The sequence below is a fragment of the Salmo salar genome, chromosome 19 (assembly GCF_965601325.2).
Source record: "Salmo salar chromosome 19, fSalSal1, whole genome shotgun sequence".
NCBI classification, from domain to species: Eukaryota; Metazoa; Chordata; class Actinopteri; order Salmoniformes; family Salmonidae; genus Salmo; species Salmo salar.
This window is the reverse complement of record NC_138309.1, coordinates 56,664,992-56,681,270: the sequence shown is the minus strand read 5'-3', so window position 1 is coordinate 56,681,270 and position 16,279 is coordinate 56,664,992.

Sequence of the window (16,279 nt, the reverse complement as noted above, 5' to 3'; positions counted from 1 at the left end):
GAGGAGCAGAGTACCTTACTACATTGAGTAGCAGAGTACCTTACTACATTGAGTAGCAGAGTATATTACTACATTGAGTAGCAGAGATATTACTACATTGAGTAGCAGAGTAGATTACTACATTGAGCAGCAGATTGCATTACAACATTGAGTAGCAGAGTATATTACTACATTGAGTAGCAGAGTACATTACTACATTGAGTAGCAGAGTACATTACTACATTGAGTAGCAGAGTACCTTACTACATTGAGTAGCAGAGTATATTACTACATTGAGTAGCAGAGATATTACTACATTGAGTAGCAGAGTACCTTACTACATTGAGTAGCAGAGTACCTTACTACATTGAGTAGCAGAGTACCTTACTACATTGAGTAGCAGAGTACCTTACTACATTGAGTAGCAGAGTACCTTACTACATTGAGTAGCAGAGTATATTACTACATTGAGTAGCAGAGATATTACTACATTGAGTAGCAGAGTAGATTACTACATTGAGCAGCAGAGTGCATTACTACATTGAGTAGCAGAGTAGATTACTACATTGAGTAGCAGAGATATTACTACATTGAGTAGCAGAGATATTACTACATTGAGTAGCAGAGTAGATTACTACATTGAGCAGCAGAGTGCATTACTACATTGAGTAGCAGAGTACCTTACTACATTGAGTAGCAGAGTATATTACTACATTGAGTAGCAGAGTATATTACTACATTGAGTAGCAGAGATATTACTACATTGAGTAGCAGAGATATTACTACATTGAGTAGCAGAGTAGATTACTACATTGAGCAGCAGAGTGCATTACTACATTGAGTAGCAGAGTATATTACTACATTGAGTAGCAGAGTACCTTACTACATTGAGTAGCAGAGTACCTTACTACATTGAGTAGCAGAGTACCTTACTACATTGAGTAGCAGAGATATTACTACATTGAGTAGCAGAGATATTACTACATTGAGTAGCAGAGTAGATTACTACATTGAGCAGCAGAGTGCATTACTACATTGAGTAGCAGAGTATATTACTACATTGAGTAGCAGAGTACCTTACTACATTGAGTAGCAGAGTACCTTACTACATTGAGGAGCAGAGTACCTTACTACATTGAGTAGCAGAGTACCTTACTACATTGAGTAGCAGAGTATATTACTACATTGAGTAGCAGAGATATTACTACATTGAGTAGCAGAGTAGATTACTACATTGAGCAGCAGATTGCATTACAACATTGAGTAGCAGAGTATATTACTACATTGAGTAGCAGAGTACATTACTACATTGAGTAGCAGAGTACATTACTACATTGAGTAGCACAGTACCTTACTACATTGAGTAGCAGAGTATATTATTACATTGAGTAGCAGAGATATTACTACATTGAGTAGCAGAGTACCTTACTACATTGAGTAGCAGAGTACCTTACTACATTGAGTAGCAGAGTACCTTACTACATTGAGTAGCAGAGTATATTACTACATTGAGTAGCAGAGTATATTACTACATTGAGTAGCAGAGATATTACTACATTGAGTAGCAGAGTAGATTACTACATTGAGCAGCAGAGTGCATTACTACATTGAGTAGCAGAGTAGATTACTACATTGAGTAGCAGAGTACCTTACTACATTGAGTAGCAGAGTACCTTACTACATTGAGTAGCAGAGTACCTTACTACATTGAGTAGCAGAGTACCTTACTACATTGAGTAGCAGAGTACCTTACTACATTGAGTAGCAGAGTACCTTACTACATTGAGTAGCAGAGATATTACTACATTGAGTAGCAGAGTACCTTACTACATTGAGTAGCAGAGTACCTTACTACATTGAGTAGCAGAGTACCTTACTACATTGAGTAGCAGAGTACCTTACTACATTGAGGAGCAGAGTACCTTACTACATTGAGTAGCAGAGTACCTTACTACATTGAGTAGCAGAGTATATTACTACATTGAGTAGCAGAGATATTACTACATTGAGTAGCAGAGTAGATTACTACATTGAGCAGCAGATTGCATTACAACATTGAGTAGCAGAGTATATTACTACATTGAGTAGCAGAGTATATTACTACATTGAGTAGCAGAGTACATTACTACATTGAGTAGCAGAGTACCTTACTACATTGAGTAGCAGAGTATATTACTACATTGAGTAGCAGAGATATTACTACATTGAGTAGCAGAGATATTACTACATTGAGTAGCAGAGTAGATTACTACATTGAGCAGCAGAGTGCATTACTACATTGAGTAGCAGAGTATATTACTACATTGAGTAGCAGAGTATATTACTACATTGAGTAGCAGAGTACCTTACTACATTGAGTAGCAGAGTACCTTCCTACATTGAGTAGCAGAGTATATTACTACATTGAGTAGCAGAGATATTACTACATTGAGTAGCAGAGTACCTTACTACATTGAGTAGCAGAGTACCTTACTACATTGAGTAGCAGAGTACCTTACTACATTGAGTAGCAGAGTACCTTACTACATTGAGGAGCAGAGTACCTTACTACATTGAGTAGCAGAGTACCTTACTACATTGAGTAGCAGAGTATATTACTACATTGAGTAGCAGAGATATTACTACATTGAGTAGCAGAGTAGATTACTACATTGAGCAGCAGATTGCATTACAACATTGAGTAGCAGAGTATATTACTACATTGAGTAGCAGAGTACATTACTACATTGAGCAGCAGAGTGCATTACTACATTGAGTAGCAGAGTACCTTACTACATTGAGTAGCAGAGTATATTACTACATTGAGTAGAAGAGATATTACTACATTGAGTAGCAGAGTACCTTACTACATTGAGTAGCAGAGTACCTTACTACATTGAGGAGCAGAGTACCTTACTACATTGAGTAGCAGAGTACCTTACTACATTGAGTAGCAGAGTATATTACTACATTGAGTAGCAGAGATATTACTACATTGAGTAGCAGAGTAGATTACTACATTGAGCAGCAGATTGCATTACAACATTGAGTAGCAGAGTATATTACTACATTGAGTAGCAGAGTACATTACTACATTGAGTAGCAGAGTACATTACTACATTGAGTAGCACAGTACCTTACTACATTGAGTAGCAGAGTATATTATTACATTGAGTAGCAGAGATATTACTACATTGAGTAGCAGAGTACCTTACTACATTGAGTAGCAGAGTACCTTACTACATTGAGTAGCAGAGTACCTTACTACATTGAGTAGCAGAGTACCTTACTACATTGAGTAGCAGAGTATATTACTACATTGAGTAGGAGAGATATTACTACATTGAGTAGCAGAGTAGATTACTACATTGAGCAGCAGAGTGCATTACTACATTGAGTAGCAGAGTAGATTACTACATTGAGTAGCAGAGATATTACTACATTGAGTAGCAGAGATATTACTACATTGAGTAGCAGAGTAGATTACTACATTGAGCAGCAGAGTGCATTACTACATTGAGTAGCAGAGTACCTTACTACATTGAGTAGCAGAGTATATTACTACATTGAGTAGCAGAGATATTACTACATTGAGTAGCAGAGTACCTTACTACATTGAGTAGCAGAGTACCTTACTACATTGAGTAGCAGAGTACCTTACTACATTGAGTAGCAGAGTACCTTACTACATTGAGGAGCAGAGTACCTTACTACATTGAGTAGCAGAGTACCTTACTACATTGAGTAGCAGAGTATATTACTACATTGAGTAGCAGAGATATTACTACATTGAGTAGCAGAGTAGATTACTACATTGAGCAGCAGATTGCATTACAACATTGAGTAGCAGAGTATATTACTACATTGAGTAGCAGAGTACATTACTACATTGAGTAGCAGAGTACATTACTACATTGAGTAGCAGAGTACCTTACTACATTGAGTAGCAGAGTATATTACTACATTGAGTAGCAGAGATATTACTACATTGAGTAGCAGAGTACCTTACTACATTGAGTAGCAGAGTACCTTACTACATTGAGTAGCAGAGTACCTTACTACATTGAGTAGCAGAGTACCTTACTACATTGAGTAGCAGAGTACCTTACTACATTGAGTAGCAGAGTATATTACTACATTGAGTAGCAGAGATATTACTACATTGAGTAGCAGAGTAGATTACTACATTGAGCAGCAGAGTGCATTACTACATTGAGTAGCAGAGTAGATTACTACATTGAGTAGCAGAGATATTACTACATTGAGTAGCAGAGATATTACTACATTGAGTAGCAGAGTAGATTACTACATTGAGCAGCAGAGTGCATTACTACATTGAGTAGCAGAGTACCTTACTACATTGAGTAGCAGAGTATATTACTACATTGAGTAGCAGAGTATATTACTACATTGAGTAGCAGAGATATTACTACATTGAGTAGCAGAGATATTACTACATTGAGTAGCAGAGTAGATTACTACATTGAGCAGCAGAGTGCATTACTACATTGAGTAGCAGAGTATATTACTACATTGAGTAGCAGAGTACCTTACTACATTGAGTAGCAGAGTACCTTACTACATTGAGTAGCAGAGTACCTTACTACATTGAGTAGCAGAGATATTACTACATTGAGTAGCAGAGATATTACTACATTGAGTAGCAGAGTAGATTACTACATTGAGCAGCAGAGTGCATTACTACATTGAGTAGCAGAGTATATTACTACATTGAGTAGCAGAGTACCTTACTACATTGAGTAGCAGAGTACCTTACTACATTGAGGAGCAGAGTACCTTACTACATTGAGTAGCAGAGTACCTTACTACATTGAGTAGCAGAGTATATTACTACATTGAGTAGCAGAGATATTACTACATTGAGTAGCAGAGTAGATTACTACATTGAGCAGCAGATTGCATTACAACATTGAGTAGCAGAGTATATTACTACATTGAGTAGCAGAGTACATTACTACATTGAGTAGCAGAGTACATTACTACATTGAGTAGCACAGTACCTTACTACATTGAGTAGCAGAGTATATTATTACATTGAGTAGCAGAGATATTACTACATTGAGTAGCAGAGTACCTTACTACATTGAGTAGCAGAGTACCTTACTACATTGAGTAGCAGAGTACCTTACTACATTGAGTAGCAGAGTATATTACTACATTGAGTAGCAGAGTATATTACTACATTGAGTAGCAGAGATATTACTACATTGAGTAGCAGAGTAGATTACTACATTGAGCAGCAGAGTGCATTACTACATTGAGTAGCAGAGTAGATTACTACATTGAGTAGCAGAGTACCTTACTACATTGAGTAGCAGAGTACCTTACTACATTGAGTAGCAGAGTACCTTACTACATTGAGTAGCAGAGTACCTTACTACATTGAGTAGCAGAGTACCTTACTACATTGAGTAGCAGAGTACCTTACTACATTGAGTAGCAGAGATATTACTACATTGAGTAGCAGAGTACCTTACTACATTGAGTAGCAGAGTACCTTACTACATTGAGTAGCAGAGTACCTTACTACATTGAGTAGCAGAGTACCTTACTACATTGAGGAGCAGAGTACCTTACTACATTGAGTAGCAGAGTACCTTACTACATTGAGTAGCAGAGTATATTACTACATTGAGTAGCAGAGATATTACTACATTGAGTAGCAGAGTAGATTACTACATTGAGCAGCAGATTGCATTACAACATTGAGTAGCAGAGTATATTACTACATTGAGTAGCAGAGTATATTACTACATTGAGTAGCAGAGTACATTACTACATTGAGTAGCAGAGTACCTTACTACATTGAGTAGCAGAGTATATTACTACATTGAGTAGCAGAGATATTACTACATTGAGTAGCAGAGATATTACTACATTGAGTAGCAGAGTAGATTACTACATTGAGCAGCAGAGTGCATTACTACATTGAGTAGCAGAGTATATTACTACATTGAGTAGCAGAGTATATTACTACATTGAGTAGCAGAGTACCTTACTACATTGAGTAGCAGAGTACCTTCCTACATTGAGTAGCAGAGTATATTACTACATTGAGTAGCAGAGATATTACTACATTGAGTAGCAGAGTACCTTACTACATTGAGTAGCAGAGTACCTTACTACATTGAGTAGCAGAGTACCTTACTACATTGAGTAGCAGAGTACCTTACTACATTGAGGAGCAGAGTACCTTACTACATTGAGTAGCAGAGTACCTTACTACATTGAGTAGCAGAGTATATTACTACATTGAGTAGCAGAGATATTACTACATTGAGTAGCAGAGTAGATTACTACATTGAGCAGCAGATTGCATTACAACATTGAGTAGCAGAGTATATTACTACATTGAGTAGCAGAGTACATTACTACATTGAGCAGCAGAGTGCATTACTACATTGAGTAGCAGAGTACCTTACTACATTGAGTAGCAGAGTATATTACTACATTGAGTAGAAGAGATATTACTACATTGAGTAGCAGAGTACCTTACTACATTGAGTAGCAGAGTACCTTACTACATTGAGGAGCAGAGTACCTTACTACATTGAGTAGCAGAGTACCTTACTACATTGAGTAGCAGAGTATATTACTACATTGAGTAGCAGAGATATTACTACATTGAGTAGCAGAGTAGATTACTACATTGAGCAGCAGATTGCATTACAACATTGAGTAGCAGAGTATATTACTACATTGAGTAGCAGAGTACATTACTACATTGAGTAGCAGAGTACATTACTACATTGAGTAGCACAGTACCTTACTACATTGAGTAGCAGAGTATATTATTACATTGAGTAGCAGAGATATTACTACATTGAGTAGCAGAGTACCTTACTACATTGAGTAGCAGAGTACCTTACTACATTGAGTAGCAGAGTACCTTACTACATTGAGTAGCAGAGTACCTTACTACATTGAGTAGCAGAGTATATTACTACATTGAGTAGGAGAGATATTACTACATTGAGTAGCAGAGTAGATTACTACATTGAGCAGCAGAGTGCATTACTACATTGAGTAGCAGAGTAGATTACTACATTGAGTAGCAGAGATATTACTACATTGAGTAGCAGAGATATTACTACATTGAGTAGCAGAGTAGATTACTACATTGAGCAGCAGAGTGCATTACTACATTGAGTAGCAGAGTACCTTACTACATTGAGTAGCAGAGTATATTACTACATTGAGTAGCAGAGATATTACTACATTGAGTAGCAGAGTACCTTACTACATTGAGTAGCAGAGTACCTTACTACATTGAGTAGCAGAGTACCTTACTACATTGAGTAGCAGAGTACCTTACTACATTGAGGAGCAGAGTACCTTACTACATTGAGTAGCAGAGTACCTTACTACATTGAGTAGCAGAGTATATTACTACATTGAGTAGCAGAGATATTACTACATTGAGTAGCAGAGTAGATTACTACATTGAGCAGCAGATTGCATTACAACATTGAGTAGCAGAGTATATTACTACATTGAGTAGCAGAGTACATTACTACATTGAGTAGCAGAGTACATTACTACATTGAGTAGCAGAGTACCTTACTACATTGAGTAGCAGAGTATATTACTACATTGAGTAGCAGAGATATTACTACATTGAGTAGCAGAGTACCTTACTACATTGAGTAGCAGAGTACCTTACTACATTGAGTAGCAGAGTACCTTACTACATTGAGTAGCAGAGTACCTTACTACATTGAGTAGCAGAGTACCTTACTACATTGAGTAGCAGAGTATATTACTACATTGAGTAGCAGAGATATTACTACATTGAGTAGCAGAGTAGATTACTACATTGAGCAGCAGAGTGCATTACTACATTGAGTAGCAGAGTAGATTACTACATTGAGTAGCAGAGATATTACTACATTGAGTAGCAGAGATATTACTACATTGAGTAGCAGAGTAGATTACTACATTGAGCAGCAGAGTGCATTACTACATTGAGTAGCAGAGTACCTTACTACATTGAGTAGCAGAGTATATTACTACATTGAGTAGCAGAGTATATTACTACATTGAGTAGCAGAGATATTACTACATTGAGTAGCAGAGATATTACTACATTGAGTAGCAGAGTAGATTACTACATTGAGCAGCAGAGTGCATTACTACATTGAGTAGCAGAGTATATTACTACATTGAGTAGCAGAGTACCTTACTACATTGAGTAGCAGAGTACCTTACTACATTGAGTAGCAGAGTACCTTACTACATTGAGTAGCAGAGATATTATTACATTGAGTAGCAGAGATATTACTACATTGAGTAGCAGAGTAGATTACTACATTGAGCAGCAGAGTGCATTACTACATTGAGTAGCAGAGTATATTACTACATTGAGTAGCAGAGTACCTTACTACATTGAGTAGCAGAGTACCTTACTACATTGAGTAGCAGAGTACCTTACTACATTGAGTAGCAGAGTACCTTACTACATTGAGTTGCAGAGTATATTACTACATTGAGTAGCAGATATATTACTACATTGAGTAGCAGAGTAGATTACTACATTGAGCAGCAGATTGCATTACTACATTGAGTAGCAGAGTATATTACTACATTGAGTAGCAGAGTATATTACTACATTGAGTAGCAGAGTATATTACTACATTGAGTAGCAGAGTACATTACTACATTGAGTAGCAGAGTAGCTTACTACATTGAGTAGCAGATATATTACTACATTGAGTAGCAGAGTAGATTACTACATTGAGTAGCAGAGTAGATGACTACATTGAGCAGCAGAGTGCATTACTACATTGAGTAGCAGAGTATATTACTACATTGAGTAGCAGAGTACCTTACTACATGGAGTAGCAGAGTACCTTACTACATTGAGTAGCAGAGTACCTTACTACATTGAGTAGCAGAGTACCTTACTACATTGAGTAGCAGAGTACCTTACTACATTGAGTAGCAGAGTACCTTACTACATTGAGTAGCAGAGATATTACTACATTGAGTAGCAGAGTAGATTACTACATTGAGCAGCAGAGTGCATTACTACATTGAGTAGCAGAGTAGATTACTACATTGAGTAGCAGAGTACCTTACTACATTGAGTAGCAGAGTACCTTACTACATTGAGTAGCAGAGTACCTTACTACATTGAGTAGCAGAGTACCTTACTACATTGAGTAGCAGAGTACCTTACTACATTGAGTAGCAGAGTAGATTACTACATTGAGCAGCAGAGTGCATTACTACATTGAGTAGCAGAGTATATTACTACATTGAGTAGCAGAGTACCTTACTACATTGAGTAGCAGAGTACCTTACTACATTGAGTAGCAGAGTACCTTACTACATTGAGTTGCAGAGTATATTACTACATTGAGTAGCAGATATATTACTACATTGAGTAGCAGAGTAGATTACTACATTGAGCAGCAGATTGCATTACTACATTGAGTAGCAGAGTATATTACTACATTGAGTAGCAGAGTATATTACTACATTGAGTAGCAGAGTATATTACTACATTGAGTAGCAGAGTACATTACTACATTGAGTAGCAGAGTAGCTTACTACATTGAGTAGCAGATATATTACTACATTGAGTAGCAGAGTAGATTACTACATTGAGTAGCAGAGTAGATGACTACATTGAGCAGCAGAGTGCATTACTACATTGAGTAGCAGAGTATATTACTACATTGAGTAGCAGAGTACCTTACTACATGGAGTAGCAGAGTACCTTACTACATTGAGTAGCAGAGTACCTTACTACATTGAGTAGCAGAGTACCTTACTACATTGAGTAGCAGAGTATATTACTACATTGAGTAGCAGAGTATATTACTACATTGAGTAGCAGAGATATTACTACATTGAGTAGCAGAGTAGATTACTACATTGAGCAGCAGAGTGCATTACTACATTGAGTAGCAGAGTAGATTACTACATTGAGTAGCAGAGTACCTTACTACATTGAGTAGCAGAGTACCTTACTACATTGAGTAGCAGAGTACCTTACTACATTGAGTAGCAGAGTACCTTACTACATTGAGTAGCAGAGTACCTTACTACATTGAGTAGCAGAGTACCTTACTACATTGAGTAGCAGAGTATATTACTACATTGAGTAGCAGAGATATTACTACATTGAGTAGCAGAGTAGATTACTACATTGAGCAGCAGAGTGCATTACTACATTGAGTAGCAGAGTAGATTACTACATTGAGTAGCAGAGATATTACTACATTGAGTAGCAGAGATATTACTACATTGAGTAGCAGAGTAGATTACTACATTGAGCAGCAGAGTGCATTACTACATTGAGTAGCAGAGTACCTTCCTACATTGAGTAGCAGAGTATATTACTACATTGAGTAGCAGAGATATTACTACATTGAGTAGCAGAGTACCTTACTACATTGAGTAGCAGAGTACCTTACTACATTGAGTAGCAGAGTACCTTACTACATTGAGGAGCAGAGTACCTTACTACATTGAGTAGCAGAGTACCTTACTACATTGAGTAGCAGAGTATATTACTACATTGAGTAGCAGAGATATTACTACATTGAGTAGCAGAGTAGATTACTACATTGAGCAGCAGATTGCATTACAACATTGAGTAGCAGAGTATATTACTACATTGAGTAGCAGAGTACATTACTACATTGAGTAGCAGAGTACATTACTACATTGAGTAGCAGAGTACCTTACTACATTGAGTAGCAGAGTATATTATTACATTGAGTAGCAGAGATATTACTACATTGAGTAGCAGAGTACCTTACTACATTGAGTAGCAGAGTACCTTACTACATTGAGTAGCAGAGTACCTTACTACATTGAGTAGCAGAGTACCTTAGTACATTGAGTAGCAGAGTATATTACTACATTGAGTAGCAGAGATATTACTACATTGAGTAGCAGAGTAGATTACTACATTGAGCAGCAGAGTGCATTACTACATTGAGTAGCAGAGTAGATTACTACATTGAGTAGCAGAGATATTACTACATTGAGTAGCAGAGATATTACTACATTGAGTAGCAGAGTAGATTACTACATTGAGCAGCAGAGTGCATTACTACATTGAGTAGCAGAGTACCTTACTACATTGAGTAGCAGAGTATATTACTACATTGAGTAGCAGAGATATTACTACATTGAGTAGCAGAGTACCTTACTACATTGAGTAGCAGAGTACCTTACTACATTGAGTAGCAGAGTACCTTACTACATTGAGTAGCAGAGTACCCTACTAGATTGAGGAGCAGAGTACCTTACTACATTGAGTAGCAGAGTACCTTACTACATTGAGTAGCAGAGTATATTACTACATTGAGTAGCAGAGATATTACTACATTGAGTAGCAGAGTAGATTACTACATTGAGCAGCAGATTGCATTACAACATTGAGTAGCAGAGTATATTACTACATTGAGTAGCAGAGTATATTACTACATTGAGTAGCAGAGTACATTACTACATTGAGTAGCAGAGTACCTTACTACATTGAGTAGCAGAGTATATTACTACATTGAGTAGCAGAGATATTACTACATTGAGTAGCAGAGATATTACTACATTGAGTAGCAGAGTACCTTACTACATTGAGTAGCAGAGTACCTTACTACATTGAGTAGCAGAGTACCTTACTACATTGAGTAGCAGAGTACCTTACTACATTGAGGAGCAGAGTACCTTACTACATTGAGTAGCAGAGTACCTTACTACATTGAGTAGCAGAGTATATTACTACATTGAGTAGCAGAGATATTACTACATTGAGTAGCAGAGTAGATTACTACATTGAGCAGCAGATTGCATTACAACATTGAGTAGCAGAGTATATTACTACATTGAGTAGCAGAGTACATTACTACATTGAGCAGCAGAGTGCATTACTACATTGAGTAGCAGAGTACCTTACTACATTGAGTAGCAGAGTATATTACTACATTGAGTAGCAGAGATATTACTACATTGAGTAGCAGAGTACCTTACTACATTGAGTAGCAGAGTACCTTACTACATTGAGTAGCAGAGTACCTTACTACATTGAGTAGCAGAGTACCTTACTACATTGAGGAGCAGAGTACCTTAATACATTGAGTAGCAGAGTACCTTACTACATTGAGTAGCAGAGTATATTACTACATTGAGTAGCAGAGATATTACTACATTGAGTAGCAGAGTAGATTACTACATTGAGCAGCAGAGTACATTACTACATTGAGTAGCAGAGTAGATTACTACATTGAGTAGCAGAGATATTACTACATTGAGTAGCAGAGATATTACTACATTGAGTAGCAGAGTAGATTACTACATTGAGCAGCAGAGTGCATTACTACATTGAGTAGCAGAGTACCTTACTACATTGAGTAGCAGAGTATATTACTACATTGAGTAGCAGAGTATATTACTACATTGAGTAGCAGAGATATTACTACATTGAGTAGCAGAGATATTACTACATTGAGTAGCAGAGTAGATTACTACATTGAGCAGCAGAGTGCATTACTACATTGAGTAGCAGAGTATATTACTACATTGAGTAGCAGAGTACCTTACTACATTGAGTAGCAGAGTACCTTACTACATTGAGTAGCAGAGTACCTTACTACATTGAGTAGCAGAGATATTACTACATTGAGTAGCAGAGATATTACTACATTGAGTAGCAGAGTAGATTACTACATTGAGCAGCAGAGTGCATTACTACATTGAGTAGCAGAGTATATTACTACATTGAGTAGCAGAGTACCTTACTACATAGAGTAGCAGAGTACCTTACTACATTGAGTAGCAGAGTACCTTACTACATTGAGTTGCAGAGTATATTACTACATTGAGTAGCAGATATATTACTACATTGAGTAGCAGAGTAGATTACTACATTGAGCAGCAGATTGCATTACTACATTGAGTAGCAGAGTATATTACTACATTGAGTAGCAGAGTATATTACTACATTGAGTAGCAGAGTATATTACTACATTGAGTAGCAGAGTACATTACTACATTGAGTAGCAGAGTAGCTTACTACATTGAGTAGCAGATATATTACTACATTGAGTAGCAGAGTAGATTACTACATTGAGTAGCAGAGTAGATGACTACATTGAGCAGCAGAGTGCATTACTACATTGAGTAGCAGAGTATATTACTACATTGAGTAGCAGAGTACCTTACTACATGGAGTAGCAGAGTACCTTACTACATTGAGTAGCAGAGTACCTTACTACATTGAGTAGCAGAGTACCTTACTACATTGAGTAGCAGAGTACCTTACTACATTGAGTAGCAGAGTACCTTACTACATTGAGTAGCAGAGTACCTTACTACATTGAGTAGCAGAGTACCTTAGTACATTGAGTAGCAGAGTATATTACTACATTGAGTAGCAGAGATATTACTACATTGAGTAGCAGAGTAGATTACAACATTGAGCAGCAGAGTGCATTACTACATTGAGTAGCAGAGTAGATTACTACATTGAGTAGCAGAGATATTACTACATTGAGTAGCAGAGATATTACTACATTGAGTAGCAGAGTAGATTACTACATTGAGCAGCAGAGTGCATTACTACATTGAGTAGCAGAGTACCTTACTACATTGAGTAACAGAGTATATTACTACATTGAGTAGCAGAGATATTACTACATTGAGTAGCAGAGTACCTTACTACATTGAGTAGCAGAGTACCTTACTACATTGAGTAGCAGAGTACCTTACTACATTGAGTAGCAGAGTACCCTACTAGATTGAGGAGCAGAGTACCTTACTACATTGAGTAGCAGAGTACCTTACTACATTGAGTAGCAGAGTATATTACTACATTGAGTAGCAGAGATATTACTACATTGAGTAGCAGAGTAGATTACTACATTGAGCAGCAGATTGCATTACAACATTGAGTAGCAGAGTATATTACTACATTGAGTAGCAGAGTATATTACTACATTGAGTAGCAGAGTATATTACTACATTGAGTAGCAGAGATATTACTACATTGAGTAGCAGAGATATTACTACATTGAGTAGCAGAGTAGATTACTACATTGAGCAGCAGAGTGCATTACTACATTGAGTAGCAGAGTATATTACTACATTGAGTAGCAGAGTATATTACTACATTGAGTAGCAGAGATATTACTACATTGAGTAGCAGAGATATTACTACATTGAGTAGCAGAGTAGATTACTACATTGAGCAGCAGAGTGCATTACTACATTGAGTAGCAGAGTACCTTACTACATTGAGTAGCAGAGTATATTACTACATTGAGTAGCAGAGATATTACTACATTGAGTAGCAGAGTACCTTACTACATTGAGTAGCAGAGTACCTTACTACATTGAGTAGCAGAGTACCTTACTACATTGAGTAGCAGAGTACCTTACTACATTGAGGAGCAGAGTACCTTACTACATTGAGTAGCAGAGTACCTTACTACATTGAGTAGCAGAGTATATTACTACATTGAGTAGCAGAGATATTACTACATTGAGTAGCAGAGTAGATTACTACATTGAGCAGCAGATTGCATTACAACATTGAGTAGCAGAGTATATTACTACATTGAGTAGCAGAGTACATTACTACATTGAGTAGCAGAGTACATTACTACATTGAGTAGCAGAGTACCTTACTACATTGAGTAGCAGAGTATATTACTACATTGAGTAGCAGAGATATTACTACATTGAGTAGCAGAGTACCTTACTACATTGAGTAGCAGAGTACCTTACTACATTGAGTAGCAGAGTACCTTACTACATTGAGTAGCAGAGTACCTTACTACATTGAGTAGCAGAGTACCTTACTACATTGAGTAGCAGAGTATATTACTACATTGAGTAGCAGAGATATTACTACATTGAGTAGCAGAGTAGATTACTACATTGAGCAGCAGAGTGCATTACTACATTGAGTAGCAGAGTACCTTACTACATTGAGTAGCAGAGTATATTACTACATTGAGTAGCAGAGTATATTACTACATTGAGTAGCAGAGATATTACTACATTGAGTAGCAGAGATATTACTACATTGAGTAGCAGAGTAGATTACTACATTGAGCAGCAGAGTGCATTACTACATTGAGTAGCAGAGTATATTACTACATTGAGTAGCAGAGTACCTTACTACATTGAGTAGCAGAGTACCTTACTACATTGAGTAGCAGAGTACCTTACTACATTGAGTAGCAGAGATATTACTACATTGAGTAGCAGCGATATTACTACATTGAGTAGCAGAGTAGATTACTACATTGAGCAGCAGAGTGCATTACTACATTGAGTAGCAGAGTATATTACTACATTGAGTAGCAGAGTACCTTACTACATTGAGTAGCAGAGTACCTTACTACATTGAGTAGCAGAGTACCTTACTACATTGAGTTGCAGAGTATATTACTACATTGAGTAGCAGATATATTACTACATTGAGTAGCAGAGTAGATTACTACATTGAGCAGCAGATTGCATTACTACATTGAGTAGCAGAGTATATTACTACATTGAGTAGCAGAGTATATTACTACATTGAGTAGCAGAGTATATTACTACATTGAGTAGCAGAGTACATTACTACATTGAGTAGCAGAGTAGCTTACTACATTGAGTAGCAGATATATTACTACATTGAGTAGCAGAGTAGATTACTACATTGAGTAGCAGAGTAGATGACTACATTGAGCAGCAGAGTGCAGTACTACATTGAGTAGCAGAGTATATTACTACATTGAGTAGCAGAGTACCTTACTACATGGAGTAGCAGAGTACCTTACTACATTGAGTAGCAGAGTACCTTACTACATTGAGTAGCAGAGTATATTACTACATTGAGTAGCAGAGTATATTACTACATTGAGTAGCAGAGATATTACTACATTGAGTAGCAGAGTAGATTACTACATTGAGCAGCAGAGTGCATTACTACATTGAGTAGCAGAGTAGATTACTACATTGAGTAGCAGAGTACCTTACTACATTGAGTAGCAGAGTACCTTACTACATTGAGTAGCAGAGTACCTTACTACATTGAGTAGCAGAGTACCTTACTACATTGAGTAGCAGAGTACCTTACTACATTGAGTAGCAGAGTATATTACTACATTGAGTAGCAGAGATATTACTACATTGAGTAATAGAGTAGATTACTACATTGAGCAGCAGAGTGCATTACTACATTGAGTAGCAGAGTAGATTACTACATTGAGTAGCAGAGATATTACTACATTGAGTAGCAGAGATATTACTACATTGAGTAGCAGAGTAGATTACTACATTGAGCAGCAGAGTGCAT